The 18,582-nt window shown below is 32.5% G+C and overlaps 1 protein-coding gene across 2 annotated transcripts in view; it reads right to left on the reverse strand.

Moving 5' to 3' along the window:
- Nucleotides 1-18,234, reverse strand: part of LOC113551563 (ecdysone-induced protein 74EF) — a 113,993-nt gene extending 95,759 nt beyond the window's left edge. The window contains exon 1 of one of the 2 annotated variants that reach the window (XM_026953864.1): nucleotides 18,041-18,234. The gene's annotated coding sequence lies outside the window, so the exon portion shown is untranslated. The remainder of the gene's footprint in view (nucleotides 1-18,040) is intronic. The other variant, XM_026953865.1, reaches the window with a different exon arrangement.
- Between the last annotated feature and the right edge of the window lie 348 nt (nucleotides 18,235-18,582).

Here is an 18,582-nt window from a genome sequence, read left to right on the forward strand (position 1 = left end):
ACCGCGGCAGAGAGTAGCTCTTTTGACGTGCGGCAGACCGTTGCAATTATACATTTTATAATATACATTATTATTGTATACAAATTCACGACTGTCTGCGCCCGCGGTTCACGCTGTAGTGATTCCGGTATAAGTATCGTAAAATAATATGATAAAAATAAGAATAATATTTGCGAATGTCGCAATCACGCAACCCCATAAAGCCGATCGGTTTCTTAAATAAAAAAACTGCTTTTGAGATATTAATTAACGCCCGGTGAATTAACGATATAATTATTTTTATAGTACTTATCGTGCAGTATATATATATATATATATATATATGCAGCATAACATTATATTGTTATTAACCTCGTGAAACAATAACCTTGTATTCAAATGTCTGTATAGCAAGTCTATTATAATAATGTATGCTGAAAACTAGAATTCGCCGCCCATACCAATCGATAACTTTTGAAAATCAAATATCATATAACATAATATCTATGTGAGTATCATACATAACAATATAAACGCGTTTGTCGAAAAACAAAGTTTGGTGCTGTACAGACTGTTCGGCGTGGGTTTTTCTCACGGTGCATAAATGTTCTCGATTTTCCGCAGAAAATTTGCGTCACTGCCATTTATAAAATAAAATACATTTTCTGTATATGTAATATATAATCGGTATGAACAATTACAATAGCAGAATACATGTCCCTATAAGTTGTTTTTCGTTCAAAAACTTGAGAGTCGTTTACAAAATCGTGGAGTTTAAAACAGACGTTTAAAAATAAATTACTTGTCACCTTAAAATCAATTACATAAAACACACATTTTACGTAGGTGGAGTATATTTAGCTCAACTTCAAAATATTTTTCATAACCTATACTAAATTTTATATTAAACGCATACGGGTAGCTGAAATTCGTCGTGTTTTGCTTGTCCACGAGGCATGCGATTATAGTATAAAATGAAAAAACCGGCGGACGAAAAGAAACCGAAATATTATGTTATTTTTTTTCCTAAACAAAAAAAAGAATAAAATTGATATTTTCGAAACGGATGACCCCAAAAGAAGGTCGCAGCCTTCGGCCGGATCACTTTCACGTGGACAAGGCCGTTCGGTGTCGGCGGCAGAGTGGTGAGAGGACGTGCGTGCGTGTGTGTGGGTGACGGTCGTGAATATTCGTCAGATTCAGCGGCGGCGGCACAAACGCGAATTACCATACAGGGTGTCCCCCGCCGCCGTGCGTGCGAAGATTCGTATATACGCGTTTGGCGCCGAAGGCTCTCGAAAAACCGGCAGCTATAGTGTGGGTACGTGTGCGGGTGCGTGTGCATTGAAAGGTAAATGTACGGGGGAGGGGGAGAGTTCGTCGAGGTCCGCGTCCTTGTTCGTTCAATGTCTATGCCGAAATTATAATATCACTATTCGCACGCGCCCGGAGATAAATTTTTTTCCTAATTCATAATAGGTTCTTTTCACATATGGTATATTGTATATTATAATATACTCGTATTATTATTAATATTATTTATAATTATCATTATCGTTATTGCGATTTTGTTTTATACTCTCCTTGTATTAGTCTTTGAATATGAATTCGAAATTTTTTTTTTGCGAACGGGAACGACTTGCAATGCATTAAATAAATAAATTTATACATATTATTTTGTAAGTTGCAATGATAATTTTTGTAACAGTATAAATATTGGTTTTTATTTTTCTGTCGTTCCATAATCTATATATTATATCATATAATTAATATTTAATATATAAGGTACGTTTAAATGGTTTTTATTTGACGTGCTTCGTCTAGACCGGACGTCGGGATGACGCATCGTGTCTCGTACCTACATGTTGTTACATATATAGTTTTACCGAAAAGCTATATAGCTATATTATAGCGTCAATACTATCAAATAATATACGTACGTCGATAAAAATATAATAATCGCCTCTGAGCTACACAGACACGACTATTAATAGACGTTTAAATATTACAATTTTATTTTTTAATTTTATACTTTTTACTATTCTTTTTTAACAATATTGTATTTATCGGGCCTTGAACATGTATTAATATATATATTATACGGTTTACAAAAAATTACATTTTCCAACTTAGATTAGGCTTGCAGAACTTCGAAGTTTATGTAAGTAAAAGTCCGGAAATTTCTTTACAAATAGTCTCAGTACTAAACCAGTGTGGTCTAAGCCGATGCAGTATTTAAATCGGTAGAGACTATGAAAATATATATATATATGTATAAATAATCGCTATTGGTTGTTGTATGACAACTATTTGTACTTAACCATGTATATAGTTAGCTACTTAACATAACAACGGTCTTCCCTGACAATAAAGAGAAGTGAGGTACAGTTGCGTTGGTTTATATTAGCATTAAAGCACTTGCAAAATTTGAAAGCAGTCTAAAAACTATATTTACGGATTGACTGTGATACGCTTGACGAGATATACAGAACACGAATCTGCAGTATAGATAACAAAACGAGAGGACAAAAGGACAGAAGTCAATTTAAAATGTTAAAAAAAAATAAATGTTCATAATTCCAAGGACAGAACTCTTATGAGTAAAAAGAAAATCAAAATATACGGTTCGACGGTCTGAATAGTACCTATATAAAATATATTATAACAAGTTATAGTTTGTCTGTAGACGCATGGTAATTATACTCATCTTTTATCCGACTAAAATAGACTGTACATGTAACAAATTGATATACATCTATCTTGAATCATGTGTTTAGATAAAATTAATAATTTATTTTTACTTTCAATTTAAAAAAAATTTATTATAGGTACACGGATATTTTATTTTGAATAAAAAGTTTTTTTTTTTAATTCACACGACGTTTTATAGTTGATACGTGATGCTGATTTCACTGTTATTGCAGTAAGTTGTACGCATAGGTATATTAAAAATAATATCGAAACCGAACATACATTTTTTGGTTTGTTCGCGACAACTATATAATAGATAATAATATATTTACAATTTATGACCATGCGCTGTCGCGACGAACGTATATAATTGTTTTGATAATAGTGAGTGATTTATATATCGTCTTCGGTGATGACGACGACAACGACAACGCGTTAAACCGTGGTAATAAATTATGTATTATATACATCGGGCGGTATACCTACTGTAATAGATATTAAATGTCAAAATACCTATAGGTGAGGTTAGGTTAAGTATAGGCATAATGTATAGGTTATCCACAATTGTGTATACAGACCTGGGCGCAAATCTATAACAGATATGATTGCCGGAGAATAAAGGGAGCAACTCCACGAATAAAATAATATCGAACTATCAGGAGAGCACATTGTTAGAACCTAAGTAAGTATTATGAATCGTTTTGAGATATTTAGATATAAACATAAAATAAATAATTGACTAATTTATACGTATTTAATTAATTAACCTTGTATAAATAAGCACAATTAAATTGTTGAATCAATGTGTTTAATTGATTCAAATCAAAATAACTGTAATTTGAAACCATATAATATAAAAAATTAAAAAACAAACATTAAATGTTGAATCAATATTTTCCGGTTTTTTAAATCTTAATATGCAAATAAGTATGAACCCTCTACATATTATACAGCGTGACATTGTGATGTCGGTGAAAATATCAAAAAAATTGGACGTCTTTTCGCGAAGACCTTCGTGAAAACTTTGGCAACCGTCCGGAAACTTCCAAAAATTAGTAAAATATGACCGCGTTTTTATGTTAATTAATGTATTATTAACCGAGATTCCGATATGCGATTTAAAAGAAATGGTGTCGAAGGAGCGTCCTCGTCGTCGCGGATGCAGTGTCCCCAGACGTGGTTCAGCCCGATTGAACGTCTCGTCCGAGACCCACATTTTTCATCTTTCGGGCTGCACCAACAGGTACTCGATCAACCATTTGACGATTATAATCGACGAATTTATTATAATATATACATACATAATTACATAAATGTTGTGAATATAGATGTATCTTTCGCGATTTTCGTCCGTCAATTACTGTATTTGTATATCTACTGTTTAGTGTTAACTGTATTCCGACGCTGCGGTGGTGGTTAAAGATGCCACAGAGGTCGCACCAACGAAACCGACCGAAGAGACGAAAAATAAATGTATAAAAAATTAACAAAAAACGAAAGCGATCATTGCAACGGTACATTCGTTTGTAAAAAAAAAAAAACTAAAAACAGAGAAGCAAATTTTCCGTCAGCCGCATTACTGCAGTTGTGCGCGTGAGTACGAGTAAAAGGAAAGGTGTATAATATAATATATATGTATATACCTGAGACTCTTGTGCCGAACCGAAAACAAAATCGTGTCGAAGGTGAAAGTACCTACATTTACTCGTACGCACCGGACAACTGTTTTTCGATTATATTTTCGCGTTTCTCTTTTTTTACCGTTTTAATTTTTTTATTATTATTATTATTATTATTTAGACTCGGCCGCGGATGGTGGCGCACGGTTTACCGTCGAACCGGTGAGTTGATATAATAATGTCCGATGATAATATTATGTTTACGAAAAATAATTTTCTTTACAATATATAAAAATGTAGGGTATCCATCAATTACAAAAGGTTTTCGCAACAAGCTATATAATAATATGTGATATTATATTATTATATAGTTGTATAGACGTATAGCGCATAGACAACATATAATATTATGTGATGTAATCACGCGGGACAGGACTTAGCTAGTTCATGTGCGTCGCGGTGTGGTATAGCTATATAATATAATGTATACTAACGGCGTAAATGCATTTTTCCGTCGTCGCATATTATACATATATATTATAGGTGCAGAACATACCTGCTATTTAGCGTTGCCGACTTACTACCGTATTTTATGTATACACACCACCGGACGAGACGTGCGTGGTATCCGCGGTTGTGGTCCCCGTGCAACCGTAAACCGCTGGGGCGGTATATACGGGTGGTGGTGGACACCATCCTCAGATATATCCTCTCATATAATATGTAGGTCACCTAATTCACAACCGTTATACTATATTATCCGGACGTCTTCTTCGTCTGTACACATGTATACGACTTAAACACGATCATATATACGTATATATATATATATAGGTACTCCGGACGCTGCGCGTACGTGTTTTTCGGAGCTCGCGAATCGGGTCAAGTCGATATATAATACAGTACCGTGCGCGACGTATAAAGTCGCCATCACATAATATATAGTGCACCCTCTCACACACATGTTTTTTATTACACGTTTACTTACGTTAGCGTATACACTATACACATTCGTACGATATTATATACATATACGTACGATAAATTCACCACAGCGAAATTCGAACGTTGTATACATATATAGAGGTGTAGAATAATATAATACACACGCGAGTCCGACGGAGATGGAAAAAAAGTACATAGAGTGCAATGTGTGTGTGACGACCCGAGACAGACACCCCATGTCCCCATCCCCTCGATCATAGCAAAGAAGATAATAATAATAATAATAATAATAATAGTACCAAATACGTATAATAATCTATACGTGTACAGCCATCGTATATTACAACTGAACGCGTAATTTTATGGTATAAAAACGGGCTATACGTATATTATACGGGCTGCAGAATATTAAAGCTGTACCAATATATACCTACAAATATATTATGTATATATATATATTGGTATGTAATATTGTACGCTCACAAGATATGATATTAACATTAATATACACACACACGATCCACACACATACACGTCATTGTCCGGTATATATTATGTTGCGTGTACATAATAATAACAATAATAATATAGCCTCAAAATTCAAGGTGTATGTGAAGGTGACGCGCGTCAAACAGACGACGCCGCCGCCATGAACGCATCGAAGGTTGTCGTCGTCCGAACAATGTCATTAGCATTAGATGGTAATTCGATTAGAGTAACGTTGTTTTATTTCACACGACGCGTATATACCTATATATATATAAATGATATAATGTGTAATAATAACGCACGCGAAAATTTCTTCTCTGTATAATGCAATATCTTAAAGCCTCTTGGCTCTTTTAAGGTCTATATACCGTCAATGACTAACAAACTTGAAATAATTATATAAAGTCAATAATCCACCCGACCTAACTATACGGAATCCGACTTAGGGTTACTGCACCAAACCGTCCAATGAATCTGCCACTTGGTGAAAACCTCCACTAATACCAATTCACTCGCTAAACTGGCCAAATATCTTTCAAATCTAATCACGCACACATCAATTGTTTATTCGAGCAATTGTCCTCCGTATATCTAAAAATTATATTGCTAAAAAAATACCCTTGGTCGAGTGTCAATGATGGATATATTCCCGTTCAAGTTAATTTGTCACCTTCTAGTCATCTCATCTTATTACATTACACTCATCGTGAAGGCAGTAAATAACATTTTTTTTCTAATAAAATAATAATAATATTATATCAGATCGTCTCTAATACCGCCTACGATTGTGTATTGTATACTCCGGGTTATCACAACAGTGGTGGTATCATATATTATATATACACGTGTATATGCTTGTCGCTAATATGGTGTGCGTGCGTCCGTTTACACATATTTCACGCCTCCGTCGTGTTTAATTATGATAATATTATAATATATTATACTACTGTCAGAAAAATAGTAAGTTTATAATAAACGCCCACGCACCCGTCTCCTCGGTGTGTTCGTGTATTCGTATCTATCATCAAACTTTTTACGCCCTCCGAAACTAGTGCAGTAATTATTTCTTAAAACTCAAAACCGTCAATGCAGCACTTTATATTAGGTATATATACGGCACAGCGTGTACTTGCTAATATATTATTGTTTCGCCGTTCTCGTAGTGCGGTGCGAAGGTGATCTATGTGATTTAAAGTGTGTTCACTGCCCCAAGGCATTCGCGCGTATACCTATACAATAATATTATAAGTGACAAAATGATATAGGTATAGGACAATGGAATTGATTTGTAGGCTATTAAAAATCATCTATTAGGTTGGGTGGGAGGGAGGTACTACAAAAATAATTTCTGAGAAGGGGGACTTGAATCCGGAAAATCGCCGTTTTGAGTAGAGTGACGAAATAATGTATAATATATTGTATTATTCGAGTGAAAACAATTTTCGTTGGTTCAAAAGTCATTACCCTATAAGAAATCGTACAGCTGTAATAGTTATATACCGTAATAATTTATAGGTGGGTGGTACGTATAATAAATTTAAAGTATAAAAATTACGATTGTTCGGGCATTGTAACAAGAAATACATCGATTGATTTCGGTGGTAGAATTAAGATTTTTGTTCGGTCATTGAATACATTTAACAATGCGTCTACAAACAATACGCGTATAGCCTCTAAGACCCTTTTCGAAGACATACATACCACGGGAGATCCGTTTAACGCAAGACACTGATTATTTTAAAATCTATGAACGATTTTGAATTTTTTTTTACATAATTTCGAATTGTTAAAATAATCCTTAATCCAAAGCAGAATATTTTTTGAAGTACATACTATACAAAAACGTATGAGTAATTTACGAGTTAAAAATATTTCAAATTTATTTTAACTTAGTAGAGTACAGTTAGTACAGTGGTATCTCACAAAATGTCTGTTCTATACATTACACTTCGCTCATCTAAATTTTTAATACTTATAACTAATAAACTACTCGTCCAAAATTTAATTTTTATACGTAGAAATTTTCCGCTTAGAGTATTAAAAATATACGCTGTCATTCAAAAAGTTAAGAACTTAAAAAGATGAAAATGATAAAAATAGTAAAAATTTTGTTTTGTAACGACTTAAAATTATGTACAAGTAATATTTTCAAAAACGTTCATGTTTTCTGAAATAATTAGTGTCTTACAATAGATGAATAACTCCGAATATTATATGCAAATGCCACATATAGGTACATACAGTGACTACTTTCGGCGACTAATCTATCATATAAACACAAGTACAGTTTAAAATAAAAATAAAAAACACATGATATTTAAATATATACGCAAATCGGATTCGTTCAATGTGAAAGCGCAAGTCTTCGTCTTTACTATAGCCAACAATATTCTGGTTACGGTCGAGTTTTAATTGCATTTTGTATACTTTCATTTTCACTCTCGTCCATGTGTTTTTCATCTTCTCCGTGAGATATATACCAAATATATATATATATACGTTTATATTATATACGCGTGCTATCTACCTGACACTTACAATCGCTAAGATGTTTACAGTTTTATTTTTATTTTTGCTTATAATTGTTTTGAGAAAAAAACAGCTTTAATAATAATAATAATAGCTACTTTCTGCGCAATTGTTATTGTCATTGTTGATAACATTATAATATATACTTGTTACGCGATATGAGCGCATAATATTAATTTTAATATTACGATAGACATACTGCATAATATGATAACATGCATCATGCACTCGTACGATGTGCATATTATAAGAAAGGATACATTTTTTCTGTGCAGTGTAGTCTGAAATTTGCGTGTGGCGATGTTTAAAGTTATGCAATCTTATAATAATTTCCACTTTTAGATTTTTATGGAAACGGAATATTTATCAATAATATCATACCTCGTAACGGATGCACCATATGTTGGGGTCTAGGCTATCATAATATGAGCTCTCGTCTTCCGCACAACAACATTAAACATTTAAAATATAATATTATAATGTTTATTTTATTTTTGGTTGTACATAATACTATCTCCATTATCGTGCATTTTATTACCACCGTGAAATAAATATGCGGAGGCGTACACGTGAAATTAACCGTTTAGTTGAGTGTCCAACGTAGAATGACAGTAGGTATCATAGTTTAGTTTAAAAAGAGGATATATTTTTCACTTCGACATCACGAAAATTTACAGACGACCGTATTACAAAATAATTTTATGTTTGTCATATTGTACATTGCATTAAGCCATCGGCAAAGCGCAAAGAATAACATAATGATATACCCATGATGGCGTTTTCATGATGAATACCATAAGTTACGCGACGCCCACTGCGAACTATTCATTAATATTATTTTGTAACCAGCAACGAGTATGCGTTATCTTATTTTCGATAAGTCAAAATGATTCTGAGTTCGGATGCTTTCAGTTACTCTTAATTTTTCATAAAAAAAAACAGCAAATCGGCTGGCTGATCGATACGTATTAGGCACTAATAAACATTACACACCGATATTGTATCACGTATAAACGTGCCATATGATTTGATAATACATTATTATATAGTATGGTGTCGTTGTAAACCGCGGTCGACGTGTGTAATATTCATAACAACCGATAATACATTAATTTATGGTATACATAACGCATATATTATTATTCTTCACATTACATTTACAGGGTGATTCACAAAACATGTTCAAGTCCTTCAAATCCCATAAAATAATAAATTTATTCAAATTATGAATTTTAGAATTACTAAATATACGTAAAGACCATAATTTTAAATGCTAAAAAACCTTATTACTTAAGGAGCACTTTATGTCAATAAAATTTTTGTTTTTTGAATGAGAATTTCGCATTTTATGGTAAATTATTTTGTGAATAATTTTTTTGAAAAATTTTATGTGTAATTAAAAATTGGAACGACAAGTTTTTCAGTTGTTAAAATTGTTATACCAATTACTCAGGATTGATTAATATTAATTACTAACATTTTCAATTCGCTATACCTCTTAATCTTTCACTATCTGCCATTATCATGAACTTATATTATCCTTAGGGTATAAAGTAAAATACATCAAAAACTACTTTTTTGATTTTTGATTTGATGCTTTAACATATTTTTCAGAAAAATAATCTACTAAATAATTTCTAGTATAGGAAAGGAAGAGACATTAATTCGAAAAACAGAAATTTATATATCCATAGAATACCCCCTAGTAACATCGAAAATCTTAAGAATTTAAAATATGATCTTAAAGTATATTTAAGAATTTTAAAAATCAGAATTAGAATACTTAGAACTATGTTATTGAAGAAAAAGGGATTGAGCATGCATGGGGTTCCACCCTATATAGTGTCACGATAGTATCTATTTCAAGATTTTTCAGAATATTTACGACTATTGATATACTATATATAATGTGATATGCAACCGAGGGATGAACTGCTGAATTAATTTCTTCAATATTATATGCGATCGTAATCGAAACTCATGTTTGTCGTTGTGTGACGATCAATCTTCGGCTTGTATTTTAGAAATCCATTTCAATACATTTCGCACGAAGTCAGACATTCATTTACCGATGATAAGACTATCGAAACAAAACAAAACAAAAACCGCTCAATAAACGCTATCGACCATATCGTCGCGACGGCTTTCTCGAATAGTACCTACATATACAAAATAATTATAATGTATTTGTGCAACGAATACGGTGTCAATATTAAAGTGGTATTAATATATATATTATTGTTATGCGCATATTGTTTTCGTATACTCATACTGTAAGCAGGTATAAACATATATATAGAACGTATCTATATAAGTAAAGTATTCAATAATTTTAACCCGACGTCAAGAATATAATAATATTTCTTGATTCTGTACGCCCGACGAGGGCTGGTAAAAGGGAAACAAATATTTATTTACTCTCACGAATGTTTAGCTTTTTATTTTCGAAGTCCACACACGACCGTGTATAACGACATAACATAATATCATATTTTTGTACGGCGCTGCAGTAGCAGTAATATGTGTATACAGTATATAATAATATAGTAATAACAGTAGGTAGGAGGTAGTCGTTGTAAGGCGACATTCGGGTTTATTTTATGGTTTTATTTCGTACCTATATATATATATAAATTTATATATTTATGAAATAGTAATACACTATATATATATATATATATATATATATATATATTATTAGCGACTGTAATTTATCCGTTTAATGTGCACGTGAGTTATAAATCTTCGTAGTATTGTCTATTTTACTATATATTATAACTATCTATATGCTGTACATACTGTATTAATAATAATAAAAATAATAATACTCGTATAATAATAATTAATTATAGATAGTTGAAATAAATAAATTATGTTTAGAAAACGAATAAACTATTAATATTAAACTTATAGTAAATAAATGAAATTAACGAGGTCGTGGACTGATGAGGTTTTTTTCTGTGTGTGTGGTGTCTGCAGTACACTATTACAATCTATACGCGATTCTGTTAAGTATTAGCGCACCTGTATGACTGTGAACTTTAAAATGCTTATAATTTGCTTCAAAATTGAAAAATAAAAAAAAGACCTGTGAGGTGCTCTGTACCTTTAAATTTTATAATAGGGCAATTCACTTTTACATTAAAAATAAGATAAGATAGGATTCTTTTAAACGTTAAATTGTTCATCTTATGCGTTAGCAAAACGGAGATAACACATGCGCGTGGATACAGCATCGTATGATTAATGTCCTTAGATTGTGATGATTGAGTAAGACCCTAGTCCTTGACGTAAAAAAGGTGATCCATTTACATGGCTACACTCATTTTCGAGTAAAATTAAAGAAAAAACTCTATTTCTTTGTAAAAATGTAATATTATAAATTCTTTCAGCTGTATAATAATAATAATATGCAAGAACTTATTTTTAAAATTAAAAAACTTGACTTAGAATATTGGTGTGGTTAGTTAAAAAGAATCTGCGGTAAATTATGTCAGTACAAACTGTATTTTTATAGGTATTTTTTTTATACGCCAAGGATATAGAACATATTATAACGAGTAACGGAAAATTGTTTAGGTATATCAATCAAACGATGGAAATTGAAAAATAGTGTTTTTTTTATCGGGAGCGTACGAAGCGTTTCAGTTTTCTCGCCGAAAAAAACGTTGACGAGAATGAGAAGAAGAAGACGAAGAAAAATCGCACAATGAACGGCAAATATACGGTTCTAGCGACTATATACGTATATTATTATACCTAACTATTTATATATATATATATAATAATATATAAATGACGTTCCCGGTGGTTCTGTGTAGCGGCGAGCCAACTTTCACTCAACAACGCCATCTCGTTAAATCGGCATTTTTAACGGTGTTATTAGCGTTTTCGCTTTCACGTCTTTCGAGAGAATTAAATAACACGCGGTCGAGCACGCGTCCGCGACGGAGACCGACCGATCTATCGCGGCTATATTATAGCGGAGTCCACCGCGGTATATCTTTCTCCTCGCCACGCGTGTGTGCTTCTCTCGCCGCCGGTTCACCGTTATAGATCGCCGTGTAGATTATATAAAAAGAAACGCGTTTACACGGTTGTGAGTGTAAGAACAGGTGTAAACGGCAATAGGCAATACGTATACGAAGAAAAGCGACCAAACGAAAACGGCGTGTGAAAAATCGGTAAAACGGTTAAAAAAATTAACGAAAAACGAGAGTTTGGATTGCTTTGTATAATATTATGTGTAATGCATGTATATTTTATATGTGGTATATATGTTGTTAAATACATTCAAATATATACTAAATAAGCTCTACGTGTTTTAGAACAAATCGTGTGCGTTTATATAGGCACAATATGCTTATTATTTAAAAATAAATGAAGGTTATTATTTATATTTTAAACATTAAAACTTCGGGTGAATCACCCAATAACACTATTATCTGGAGACTCGGGTGTCGCAAACGAGAGTCGTCAATATTGTTAAAACAAAGACTTTATTAAATTAAACTTGATTTTTATTGAATGTTCTAAGAATATTTTTTAATATTCATATGTTTATATAGGCACTATATAGGTTTTTGGTGGAGCGCCATCGGTGATTCGACAAAGGCGAGAATTTCTGTTTTAATTATGATTGGCGTAACTAATAACTATTTAGCATAATATTTGGTAATATTTATTGCAGATAGTTAGATAGACCAGACAACTGCACGTATCATCGTCAAAAAAAAAATTACCCCGAAAATGTCTAGACGCAAACATATATAACTATGTTATGTTAAAATATATGTGACTTAGTCAATGATTAGTTGGTATCAACGGGATGGATATGGCGCGAGAGTAGTATAATAATTTGTATAGGGTACCGGTACTTACACAGAATTATCTGCATATTGAAAAAATGATATGGTAGAACGTATGCGTCTTGGCACTTATGATATTGTTGTCCTATTAAAATTTTTGTACCAGAAATAAACGTGGTTTTAATCGATCTATGGCGCCTATTCGTATCGATCGGGATTTATCTCGCGCACGTTTGGAGGACATTACGTGGTTGTGCGACGTCTTTGCGGCCGTGCTGTCGATTAGATATGAGCAGTATAACGTGGCCCAGAAATTAATTTTGTAATCGCCAAGAACATATTTTTTCAGCAAATGATCGAGGAAACCGTTTTAAGATCTTCCAGGCATATCAAATAGTGCAGCAAAAAAGAAATATTATTTATTTCTTACCGAAACTGTTGGTGAACTATATGTTTTAAATGCATTGTTGTGTAAAGAACACTTCAATTTACTGTTGAATAGATACTTGCTGTTTACAATAAAAGTATAAAACACATGTTTACGTGAACGTTTATATAGCGTGTATAGTGTGTATACCTACATTTTAAAATATTATTATACATGAAAATAATAATTATTATTATTTAAGAGTGGTTGTCAAACATTTATCGAGTTCATTTATTTTACACTGTAATAATGTTTATTGATTTTAGTAATTAAATTAGAAACACAATTTTATAATGTACTTACATAGTAATTTATATAAATTACGAGTATATTATGTTTAATCGTGATAACAATATTAGTGGTTTAATAACGTGTTATGTATTACCTAAAACTTTGGTTAAAGTAAACAATTTATTTCACATTATTAAATTATTTTACGTACTATATTGATTTGATAATCACTCCGAATATATTTATATTTAATTAATAATATCAACCTCGAAGTTTATACACAATCGTTTATATGAGCTAGTAATGTATACAGTTATGTGTTTTAGGTTAATATAAATATCAACAAAAGAGTGTATTAATTTTAATATCATAATTTTTTTTATCCATATTTACGATTCGATTTTTGCGATAGTTTATGGCGATATATAATCGTTAAAAATAATAAATAACGAGGGAAATCGTGTGTGCTTAACGTTTAGACAAGTTCGTGTCTTCGCAAATGTACACAATAAAAAAGGTAGGCGGATAAGTCATTCGTGATACTTTCACGCGCACGACATTATACGTATTTAAAGAAGAAGCGACAATTGATCTCGATATATAGAACATTAGAATATATATATTAATTGTAAAACAAAGTAGAGTAAAAGCATTAAATGTGAACATTCGACTGGTTGGTATTAAATTGTTATAGAAAAATCGCCTGAAAACGGTATGTTTTATAAAAATAGTTATGAATTTTAATTTTGAAAAATGATGTCGTGGAATGTATAATATTATTAAGTAGTTTGAATGAATGTAGATTAGTTGGGAATTAGTGGTTGAAGTTGTACCGTTTAAAATAAAATTTGAAGACTTTTGTACAATATGACGTAATTCGATTATTGCTCTAGTATAACTTTTAAAACTTTTATAATATAGTGACTTTAGTCGTTCGAAATAAATTTTGTTTCAATAATAATAACAACGATGGAGGTATTGTTTATATTGTATTGCAATATTATATACCTGTTAATTTATAAATGTTAATTAATTAATATCGTTTTATATAATGATCGGCTGCACCTAATTGAATTTACGAAATCGTAATTTGACAGATAGAAGTAAAATCCTCTATAGTCATATTTTACGGTTGAGCTAACAACACCAAATACTGTAATATGCCATACGAATATATGTATATTTATATAAGGATTGATTTATATTTATATTAACGGGGAATCCACGTCGTACTTCTGTGAAATCTGGCACGTCATGGTGTTCAATATCAGTTTTCACGGAAATTCAACAGAAAGACAAACAGAAATAGAATTTTCCATATAAATATAAGAGAATTAAAACAAAAATAGGTCAATTTAAAAAATGATTTTACCACCCCAAAGGTGGTGTATTGTACTTATGCAGCGTATTATTTATTTATATACCACCGTCACTTAACGAAAGGATTATATATACTTTTGTCAAACGACGTCTTGCTTTTTGTTTGCACGCCAAAGTTAACCAACCGCATATTATATGCATTTGTATTACGCACCCTCCAATTTGAAAATAGCGTAAGAGGTATTTTTATACATGAAATTATTCCTGTGCGTTGTCTGTATTTAACTTTAAAACGACAAAATGAAAAACCTCGTATCGTACTTATTTGTTGGTTTTTTATATTCTATCACCTTGACAGTTTCGTGGTCTCTAGGCCACAGTTTCTCGATCCGTGAGTGAACCAGTGTGCACTGTAAACGGTTCCGCAATTTCACCAAGTATTTAGTATACGTCATCGAAGTTAGATGCTTATAATATTATATCCGTCACCTATGAAACCGTGTGATTAAAATACTATGACGCATGCATTTTGTACAAATTGCTTTGAATATCTTTTGGTGCATCAGTCGTTTGTCATTTTGCATAATGCACTTTAAACTTTATTTTTTTTTTCGTATTTTTCCGCTCATTTTCAATCCGTCAAAACGTCTTGAAACGGTGATACAAAAAATGTGAAAAAACAACAACTGTCTGAAAAACGAATCAAAGAAATCGTCTTATACACAACCGGAGATAAACCATACATTAGCACCACTTATTGTGTTTTCAATACTTAAAGAAAATACATAGTATATTGTTATTACGTGGTACAGGTATGAAGTGACCAAAATATAATTGTGTTAGACGTTAAGGAAGTGATGACAGGAATAATATAAGTGTTTTCGGTAACAAAATCAATCGATATTACGTCTTTCCCAGGTTTATAATAAAAAAGGTCAGATTTTACAACTAAAAACAAAAGTATCGAGAGTACCTATATTTTCATCAAACCATTTTCGTTCGTGACATCGTTTAATTAGCTAATCGGGGAAAAATAATGCACACCATACATAATTCGATACAGAGCAAGGTCTCGTATTCGTCAAGGCCGATGGAATGAAAATATCGAAAAGAGGCTCTATATGGCGAAACGATTACACTTGGTGTATTGTTTTCAAAACAAAATTTTTATTATAACCGTTGTTAAGTTAGTACATGCACCTCCCCCACAAAAAAATAAAATAAATTCGTTAAATTTTAAAAACTGTCTATTTTAAGTGTGTCATGCATCTTCATAACACGCTCAAGGCCCAATATACGAACGATCGAACATTTCGAACCCATATTATAGTCACGTTCTGTGAAAATTGAATTGTTTTTACAAACATTGACAAAGATAGAATGATAACAAAACGCGCGGGATATATAAAACTGTATCGGTCTACATTACGCGAAAACATCGATAATGCATTGCTATGACCTTGACACTAAAAATCAAACCCGCGTTGGTCAAACACTGCCGTTTTTGAGCTCTTAACGAATCTTTATTATAATATACTATACATATTATACATTATTTTATGCTATACATATTATTATACCAACATAAGCATTCGTGTTTTATTATAATAGTAATTATTACTAATGCGTGCTATATTATATGCCTATATATGTATATAATAGGTATCGCGTCGTATTGTTTGTATATATTTTTTCTGTTCACACTCTCGAACCCATGTAATAAGAGATAGACTATCTATCAATGATAAAAATGTAAAAATTGTATAGCGATGGTGGTAATCAAGGTAATGTTCAAGGTAGAACTCGAGTAATCATCAAGGCGACCATTCCTTCCGCGTTGTTAAACCTTGTGAAACTTGCTTGGAGGTGGAGCGGAGGTATAGGTACGCGGTGCTTTTTTTTATGTACTCGAATAATATACATAGGTACACACACGTCCAAGTGCGTGACTCAAATATCCACTCTACGAGCACATATCAATTCGATTAATATTGAGCACTGAAAACTAGTTGTTGTTTACATCAGTGACGTCATGGATCCTTTTTCTATCATTCAAATCTCATGGAGCACACGAATCACCCCCAAGGACATGTATATTTTGGAGACCACCTTGGGGTGCGAATTCGCTCATGAGTGTACCTACTAGTTGCCGCTAACTGTGTATATTCGTCTCACACGTGTATGTGCGTCTTAAGGTCTTGGACGGTTGGAAGTTCAAGGCACCCTCAGCACGAAGGCGAGCCGCGATCGTAATACGTGATATATATATATATATATAAATATAAGACAACCGTTTTACGAGGGAAAATTATTATACAAGAATAATATGGTTTACTGTGCTCAAGGACGATCGCCGCCGCCAAACACTCATTTGTTTTTATTTTGTTTTTTCGTCTATACGCAAGAACAACAAACTTCAAACTTTAAATGAAAAAAAAAAAGATAGAAAGAAAAACTAATTCTAGAACTCCCGAGTACGGCCGAATCCATTCACGCACTGTTCTTATCATAAACGCGTGCGCGTGAATAAAACACACCATTGTCGTTATCAAACAACTTAATTAATATTTGCACTAATGACTCGAATATATTCGTAAAATCGACTGAATGGTAGACACACACAAATACACACGCACATACACACGCAAAAGCATACACTTACACCGTAATTATCTACATTTTCAAAGGTTATTGACTCGTGAGGGTTTATTGACTAAGACACGACAACGGGATATTAAGAGAGTATTACTACGTTTTCCGAGATTTTGACCCCTCGGTGGCACCGATATTTGTCGGTCCGAATGTTCACCGTCGTCGTTTAGAAAAATGTTTCGATACATTTTATAATCATAGTTTAGAGAAACGAAACGATTTATTAATTAATTCTTGTCACTAGCTGATACACTATTAAAGTAATTTGGAATTTAAAATATTTTCACCCTAACGGAGCTTAAACCTACGCCGAGCATTATTTACAATAATATATGAACGATCGAACTTACTCAGATAATAGATCCGGTCAATGTGTGTAGAATCAGAAAATGTGTTGTATCCAAACGGCGGGTGGTTGTAAACCGCGCACAATTAAAAAAGATACAATAATATACAGAAAAAAATACAAAACAACACTGTGGTGAAATTCAAAAACACAGAAAAACGCACTTCTTAATAATAAATAAATAATTAATTAATTAAACACTATGGTAAATGTATGTTATGATGATATGAAAATATATTATTTTAAATAAGATTATATTAAGCGAAAAAAATAAATTAACAATAATAATAATAATGTAATATAAATAATTAAACGGTTAATAATATTTCGTCGGAACCGTTCGAGTACTCGATAAGCGGACGAGTGGTTAGTCGGACACGGCGCGCACACGGAGCGATCACTGTGATATGAAAACGCGGTCGCGCGGTGGCACGGCGGCGGCGGCGGCGGCACGTCGTGAGCAACGGGGGAATCGACTGGTCGAGTGGGGCCGACGAAGGCCGGCAACGGACGAACAGCACTACCTTCTATTTATTTATTTTTTTA

Source organism: Rhopalosiphum maidis, chromosome 2 (assembly GCF_003676215.2).
Source record: "Rhopalosiphum maidis isolate BTI-1 chromosome 2, ASM367621v3, whole genome shotgun sequence".
Taxonomy (NCBI): domain Eukaryota; kingdom Metazoa; phylum Arthropoda; class Insecta; order Hemiptera; family Aphididae; genus Rhopalosiphum; species Rhopalosiphum maidis.